Source organism: Papio anubis, chromosome 1, assembly GCF_008728515.1.
Source record: "Papio anubis isolate 15944 chromosome 1, Panubis1.0, whole genome shotgun sequence".
NCBI classification, from domain to species: Eukaryota; Metazoa; Chordata; class Mammalia; order Primates; family Cercopithecidae; genus Papio; species Papio anubis.
In genome coordinates this window covers 77531306-77540678 of record NC_044976.1, presented here as the reverse complement: position 1 = coordinate 77540678, position 9373 = coordinate 77531306, and the positions used below count along the sequence as shown (strand labels likewise).

Below are 9373 nucleotides of genomic sequence, written 5' to 3'. Positions count from 1 at the left end.
CAGCAAACTATCGCAAGAACAGAAAACCAAACACCGCATGTTCTCACTCATAGGTGGGAACTGAACAATGAGATCACTTGGAAGGGGAACATCACACACCGGGGCCTATCATGGGGAGGAGGGAGGGGGGAGGGATTGCACTGGGAGTTATACCTGATGTAAATGACGAGTTGATGGGTGCTGACGAGTTGATGGGTGCAGCACACCAACATGGCACAAGTATACATATGTAACAAACCTGCATGTTATGCACATGTACCCTAGAACTTAAAGTAAAATAATAATAATAAAAAAAGAAAAAATAAATAAAATAAAAAATTAATTGTTAAAAAAACATTTTTAAGATATTACTTGGTTTCAATAATTTTTCATTTTCTTAATACATTTACTTCTGAGTAAGGTAAATCAGGATCAATTCTTTGCACAAATAATTACAGAGAAAGTCATTCTTCTCAAATGTGTATCCAGCTTATTTCATTCTCTTCCTATTCTCTACTTTGCAGTGGAAGATGCCACGTGACCTTTGGCCACCCTGTAAGAAATTAGTTTGATGTCAGGAGCCCAATACTATTGTCCTTTCACGGGCAAAGCTCCCAATGAGATCAATCAGAGCTTTCCTCCTAATCTAGGGGACTGCAATTTTGTCCCAGTGCAGGAGAAAATGTGGGCAAACATAGTAACTGTTCAGTCATCATCCATCACTCAACATAGTTAGGAGCATTTGAGGCTGTTTAACTCCCACTGGGATGGTGGCCTTAAATTCCCAGAAAAAATGCTGGGTCCTTTTTACTTCAATATTTCCACAGATACGTTCTGAATTTTCATGAATTCTGCCAATCCTAGTTTGAGGATTAAATCAGATACTTGGCTGGGTGTGGGAGGGTGGGGATGGGGACAGCTGGGGTTGATGGAAGGCACAGAATGGAGGGAGACAATGAGCATTTGACCAAATGAAAAATTACAAGGGGACATGGCATATAATTTCCCTGTGAATATTTTTCCATATGATGTATGATGACTATAATGAATACAATGCAGAAACAACAACCTAACCTAGTAAATTATATTTTTATTCCCTAAAGCATGTTTAATATTCTCCAAGCATAACTTGGATAATATGTTATTTAAAAACAGATGTATTTACTAGAAAACAAACTGTTTCAAATGTAATATCTGAATTATTGCTTGAATTATTTTACTTTAGTCATATAAAGGCAAAAAAAAAACAGCATTCATATTACAAAGTATTCCAGGACTCAGGTTTTGCTTTCTAATTATTATTCTGTTAAACTAATTATTAATAGCTGTTTGTTTTGTTGTTGATGATACTTTATTCACTATGCATAAAAGAAATAATTACTTATTGACAAGATTTTCTGCTTATATTTTCCTCTGAGATTTTATCTTTGGCTTAAAAACCATGACTGCATTTTTACATTCCTTAGGTTCTATTGAAGGTTGGAGTAGCTCATGGAATCTTTTTTTGTGTGTGTGGTAAAATCATTTAACATGAGCTCTACCCTCTTAACAGGTTTTGAGTGTATAATAGAGTATCCTTAATTATAACCACAATGTTGTACTGCAGATTTCCATAGCTTTTTAAACATGAATTAAACTTAAATAATGTGTTCAACAAAAATAATAAGCAAAGAATGAATATGATGTGATATAAACTTATAGGAAGTTCAAGTACAGACAAAACGAATTTGTGATGATAGAAATAGGAACAGTAGTTTCTGGAGGGGAGGGCTGGGAGGCTGGCAAAGAGGTGAGGACTGACCAGGAAAGGAGATGAAGTTTGGTGACGGATATGTTTAATTATCTTGATCTAGGGATGTTCCCATGGATGTATATGTTAAAAATCATCATGCATTACTTAAGATCTGTGCATCTTACTTTACATTTATTGTATCTCAATAAAATACCATGAACAAAACACAGAGATGGGAGGGAGAAAATGAAAATAAAGAAAGAATGGGAATAAATTGAAGCAAGGCTCACATCCCCAAGAAGGGAAGAGAGGACAGGACAGCATAAATGCACTTCCAGATCTTTACATCGCTCAGCTTGTGAAAAATGTAGAACTGCAAACCAGGCCTAAGAGATCCAAGAGGTAAAATACCCTATTGCAATAGGATTCATTTCTTGACAATGGTGGGTCAAGTCCTTCCACATCATTTCCGTGATTCCCTCAAAATCCCAAATGTCTTTGCAGGAAATCCTAGGAGTTAATTAAATAAACAAACAGAATCTCTCTCTTTTTCAAAACCACTATCTGAATCTATAAGAGCATAATGTACAAAAAAAATCAGAATTTCAAATTCTATTTTAAATCTTTAAAATATGCTGTCCGTATTTTCTATAGAATATATTGATTGGTGTTCTATATTATTTTGTAGTCCTAAGTTCAAAAGCCCTCAATCTCCCATCCCCCAACACACACACACACACACACACACACACACACACACACACACACACACAGTGCTGCTGGAAAATATCTTACTGGAGAAAAGACACACCAATTGCAAGTACTTGGGAAGATACAGTTCTGAAATTGAATATAATTATTCATTAGTAATCAAAGAAAATGAATCTTAGGCATCTAGTTCATCTCCATGTCGTTTCAAGATTTTTCTGTCCATTAAGGTACTCACATAGAAATATAAACAAACAATATTGTATTTTATTAGTTCACATTTTAATATGACATTTATATTCCATTTTCTATTTCACTAGTTGTCATGTATATTCCTATTGTTTTCATATTCTTTCTTTTGCCAATAGTGTTTTTCTTAATAAGGTTTTTCTTGTAAAGTCAATTCTGAAATGTTTGGATGTTCCGTATAATCAATTTTCCACAGCTCTGTAATGATTGCTTCGTAACATTCTATGGTTACTTTTATTGCTTTTGTTTTCACTTGTAAAACTATTATCAGAACTGAAAATATAAATGCAAGTGTAGAGTTTTCCATATCACTGCAAAGATTGAAATTCAGACTTTTTGAAGAGCAGTTTATAAAAACATGACAATATAATCAGAGTTAAAGGATGATGACTTTTTGATGGAATATTGTTTCTATAAAGCCAACTTATAAATGCTTTACTGAATGACCTCATGTTCATGTTTCCAGTTAATAAGCAGGTTGCCAACTCCCAACATACAGTTGTCCACTGTAATTAGTCAGTAAGTCTAAGTATCTAATGGTATACTTAAATTATCTAAAAAAAAAAAAAAAAAAAAAAAAAAAGGAGAAATCAGTCAATAAATTACCCTAGTATCTGGTATTTTTATTAGTTTACTTTTTACTAAAACATGACAAATACAAAACAAGTCATGTATCCATTCAATTAAATTTGAAATTCTTAATGAATTACCTTACTGATAGGTCATCATTAGACACTCTCTCACACACAAACACACAGAAATGATAATTAAAGAGAAGAAAAATCTAGAACATATTATATCGTGGAAAAAACTTACAGGCAGAACTCTCCATAGAAACCGTTAGTATAAAAAATTAATCATCTTCGTACAAGGTTCTAAGCCTTTGGTTTTCAATTTCATCAGACTTAACATGTCATCTATCTGTCTATCTATCTATCTATCTATCTATCTATCTATCTATCTATCTATCTATAATGTTTTAACTATGATATGAAGGAGAAAAGGAAGAAATTACTTTATAAAAAATTCTATACATTTAATAAGTAAATGCTTAGACATAACTATGCTAGTAACCATAATGAATGAAATAGGAAGATGCATGTTCCTCTAGGTGTCATCCCTGTGAATGCTAAAGGTACAAATGTAAATTGATTCATCTTATTGTATTGTTATCTCAAAACCAGAGAAACACAGTACCACTGGTGATGTGATTTTGAGAAATGGTGAACATCTCTTGGTAAAGTTCTTAACAAGACAAAGTACAAGTTTTCCTCAATTTGTATGGTGAGTTGCATTACTGGAAATATCTTCGTGTACTGAAACAACACAAAAATTCTTGACTTTGCTAGGCTCATTTATTTAGAACAGGTCTTACACAGGCATGTATGTTCAACGGATCAGTAGAAATTCATGGCAAACAATATAGTCAGTCATTATACAGGAATTTCCCATACAAATACAGAGCTTCTAGTATCTGCAATTGCTTACTAAATAACAGCAGGGTTTCTCCATTTCTCATGACAACCAAATGCCCCAACACATTTCCCAAAGGACTTCTAGGGGATTGTACATCCAGTTGAAAACCATTACTCTAAATCAATTACACTACATCTATTCACTACTATGGCCAAATCATTGATCTAATCAATTACAACAACAAAGTTAAATTAATGTGAAAGAGAATTCCTAGAATTTCTGCACCTTCCTGTTTTCCTCTTGCTTTTAGCCTAAGAACCTTGACTGTAATGGGAGAAGAAGCTTCTACACTCACATTTGACTTTCTTTGACCTCACCAAGGTTAATGCTTACTATTACTAAGCACACATGCCTTGCCTAGGAAAATCATCATTTGCGTTTGCCTTTTCATTTTTTTTTCAGAGGTAAACGAGTCATGTAAGGGATTTATGAGTTTATGTGTAATCATAAAATATGAGCCTGGAGATACTCTTACTCCCTTGACTGTGATTTTAATAACAAGAGTTAAAACTTAAAAGGACTGCAGACTATTGTACCAAGCCCTGCTCTAACAAATGTTACAGATATTAATACATTTAATTCTCATAACCTTCTGAGGAAGTTGTTATTACCATTCCCACTTTATAGATGAGGAAACTGAGGCACAGCCTAATGTCACACAGCTGGAAGGCAGTAGAGTGAGACTGAAAACATGACAGTCTGGTGCCAGAGTCCATGTGCTTAACTAATTATGTTACACTCTTCCTATGTACATGGGGAAAATGGAGTGGAAGGGATAGTTATGAACTAGTTGTTTGTCTAGAAGCTTCAGAATTTTGTTTTGTTGTTTGCATTTTTAAACATCAGATGATGTAATTACTCCTTTCTTCTCTATTGGATTTCTCCTCAAATTATTGCTGTTGTTTTAAAATAAGGTCCAGAGCTCCTAACACAGAGAACCCATGGAAATTACCCTCAGCTTGCTGGTACTGGGTATGGCTCTGACTTAGAATTATGTATGGAGTCTGACAGAATATGCATTGGCACATTGTGTTTCTACTCATAAATCTTGGCCTTCCACTTTTCTGGCTTGAATTAAATTATCCAGTGAATATTTTTATTCTCCTGATGGTCTCTACAAGTGGATTTATAGGTACTTAGGAAATACAGAATTATTATGAATCAGAAATTGTAGTACTCTAGGTTATAAGTTCTGTGAGGGCAGATAATGTGTTTGTCTCAGCACTTTGTCTCCTACTGCGATGCCTGAGATCTAATAGATGTTCAATAATATTATTATTATTAAATAAATGAATTAATAAATGATAAGTAAGATTTGATAAAACCTACTTGATTTGAATTTGCTCATCCTGACACTATTGCTCTGAATACTCTCTGTTCTAAGTCAAATTCATTTCACCTTCCATCACTGTTAAGTTTCTAAGCTGATCAGCATTCTGTGGTTCTCTGCCAGACATGATCCAACTTATCATGCCTCACAGCTTCGGAATTAAACATAGAATCAAATTTCTATTGTATTCACCTTTTTATAATTGCAAAGTATTTTTTCATTATATTGAATCACTGTTTACTATCTGCTTATAATAGAAATAAAACTATTTAATAATCATGCTGCATTTTAAACATAGTTTTCCCTCACAACAAAGTTTTACCTTCGGAGAATAAGTTATTCTCTAAGCTTTGAAAGAATATATATATACACACACACACACACACACACACACACACATAATTATATATAACAAAATTTTAAGCTAAGTGCTCAAGACTGTTTTCTTCATTTATATAATTTTCGTATGACAAACAATATAAAGCACTTAAAAGTCTATAAAACATTCATTGTACCATTAAATTGGCATACATTTGTAAAAGTTTACCTTTCATTACAAAGATATGTCAATGTAAGATGATGTGGTACACAGCTGCTACAGAGATTGGACCCCATGGCATGAATTTGTTGGAGATCATAAAGATTTAAAATGACAAGCTAATTCTAATAAAATATGTGCATAAGACAGTAAAATGAAGTGAACTAAATATATATTTATTATAAAGAACAATTCCTTGAACAATATAAAACAAGCTTAGAAGAGCAGTATTTTAAACAGGAGTGTCTTTATAACCAAGAAACTTTATGAGAAGATGGTATGAAGTGATGCAATGATTGAAAATATGGAGCAGGAGTGACACCAGATCCGTGGAGTAGATCCAGAAGTGGGATACACTTTTCACAGGACGCAAGAACAGCTTTCCAGTTGTTATGATGCTTTGTCTTTCTAAAGGGAAATCCAAATTTTACATGAAAATGAATACCTCAAGGCCAGACACAGTGGCTCATGCCTGTAAACCCAGCAATTTGGGAGATTAAGGTGGGTGGATCACTTAAGTTCACAAGTTCGAGACCAGACTGGGCAACATGGCAAAAGCCTGTCTTTGCAAAAATAAAAATAAAAAATTAGCCAGACATGATGGTGCATGCCTGTAGTCCCAGCTACTTGGGAGGCTGAGGTGGGAAGATGATGTGAGCCCAGGAGGTGGAGGTTCCAGTGAGCTGAGATCATGCCACTGCACTCCAACCTGAGCAATAGAGCTAGACCTTGTCATATGTATATGTGTATGTATATGTATATGTACATGCCTCAAAGCAACTATAAAGAAAAATTCCCATCTGAGGAATAAAGTAAAACCAAACATTGATTCTATTATAGGAAGTCTTAGACTGGCATATAGAACAAGAAACCAGAGTGCCTAAAATCTCGGGAAGATACTAGTAAGTATTTGTAATGGAAAAATTTTAAATAATGTGTATGATTTTTAGATAATTGCAAGAAAATTTTTAAAGGTAACAAAAGAATGAAAACAGTAGAAACATGTCATTTTAGTATTGTGGACCATTGCTAGTTACAACTCTCACCTTTGTCAAACTTAAAATTATAACATAAGACATTTATTGAGATCCATGTCCTGGCACACAGACTTAGCAAGAAGGTTAACCATTGACATTTTATTGACACTAAAATTCCCCCAAATCTGCCTTGTCCTATTGTGAGCCATTTCCCCTTTATTATGTCCTCTGAAAGCACTTGCATCTGCTCTCCTTCCAATTTGTTTTCTCTCCTTACTTCCAAAAATGCACCCTAAGGCAAAAAACTGTGTTCATGATCCCCTCTGTTATTATAATAGAATGGGTAGGTGCTGTTATGTCCACAGATATACTTCAGTTTCTCATTACATCCCTGAAGGATTGCAGACATATTTTCCATTAGTTGACAGCATACTTTTTATAAAACTTCTTGGTTATCTAATCCTGGACCGTTTAATAAATTCTTTCATGAATAAATGAAAAATGAACTGAATTGCTATGTGCCGAATGAAAGGTAGTATGTCAACAGATACTTCACTGTCTTAAAATTCAATACAATTCTTTCTGTAACTATTTTAAGTGGAGGGGGCATTAAAACTTTGATCACAGATCTGAAAACTGTATTTAATCAGGAAAGTTATAATTACTCACTTTTTCAAATTATCTCAAAATTACACCTAACTGATCTGCAAAAAAAACCAATATTGATTCAGAAGGAACTTCCTGGATACAACATACTGTCCTAATAAATTAAAAAGAGGTGTGTTCTTAGTTTTTTCTTTTTTTTTTTTGGTTTTCAACTTTATAACCAAGAAATTTTATGAGAAGATAGCATGAAGTGATACAATGATTGAAAATATGGAGCAGAAGCGACACCAGATCCATGACCCTAGAAGAGCTACTGAACTTCTCTGGTGACTCTTTATTTTAAAATGATGAAACTGATAGTACCCATTCGATAGGCTCAAAGAAAGAACTCAATGAATTTATATGTGTAACGTGCTTTTTACATTCCATTTCTGGCATATACTAATTGCTGTATAAACCTTTACTGTCCTAAAGATTCCAATAATAGTTCTCCAACCCAAAAATGAATACTGCAATTGCAGAAATTATTTTAATATGACCAATGTAAATATATATGCACTGCATGCACATATATTATACATGCATATATGTATATAAAAAGAAGCCATTTGTAAAGATTTCCTATGAAGACTACAGGATATGAGTCACATATATGTACTTTTGTTCAATGTAACAAATATCTCTTACTATTTTCTCCATTTACTCCCTATGCTGGATAATCGAAGGACGTATCTCTTCAACTTTATCAAATAGGGGTTACCAATGGGAGAGCCTTGATAGATTATATCTGTAAAGATGGCCCCATCTAGCTGAGGGCAGAGTTTCAATGTCTGAACTGATTTCCCCAGGGAGGACTCACTGGATATGAAGTTTCACTGAAATTCACACCCAATAGCAAAGTGCAGGGAGGCTCACAATTAACCACAATATGTTCAGTTCTTCCAATGAGCTTTTTATAGAGACAACTGTACTTAACCTGCATGTTCCTTCTGTATGAACCAGTGATTCATGTTAGTTAAAAATAGAATCTAGGGAACACGAATATAGCCTAATAACTGAAGGAATTTCGTATTTCTTTCTGTTGTTTGAGTATATTGACACAGTTGGAAAAATATTGCTCACAGGTGTCAAGCCAAATGACATAATTCCTGGTCACAAGGATACATGTAAAGGTGTGCTTATTCCAGTGGGGAAAAAAATAGAGTGGATACCATGTCACTGCTCAGAAGTCCAACCTTGAACAGAGTTAAGAAATGATTAAGAAAGTCTCTTTTCCCTCATTTAATTATTTACTGGAATGTTTAAGGCTATTGTTTTTCCAAAAACAATAATTTTATTGATGTCAATTTAAAAAGTATTGTATTTACAAAAAAGTCATTTATAGTTTATATATTTTTTCCTTTATTGGAAGGTGGGGATTACATTTTTTGATCAAGTGCATCTTGTGCTATGATAAGTATATTACATACATATTCTTCGTTCATGCTTATAACAAATAAGTACTATCGTATTTTCCAACTTTACAGATGAGGAAACTGAAGGTCTTTAAGTACTGTCCAGTCTAAGCTGTTTCAGGACTGAGGCAGGAATTTTAACCAATTCTGTTCCATTCTAAAATCTATGCCCTTAGGCTACACTATGCAGTTGTTCTACCTGACATGAATATTTTGAGTGAATTATGTTTTTATTTTTTTCAACTGGCTGTTTTGACAAAGTACTAAATAAGGAGTAGTGCTTTTCCAGCTTCCCTTTGAGTGGCTCAGGCCACTAAATATATA

General features: G+C 33.8%; 1 pseudogene; it reads left to right on the top strand.

Moving 5' to 3' along the window:
• Positions 1–3308: 3308 nt before the first annotated feature.
• LOC110744119 overlaps positions 3309–9373 on the top strand; it is a 39556-nt pseudogene continuing 33491 nt past the window's right edge.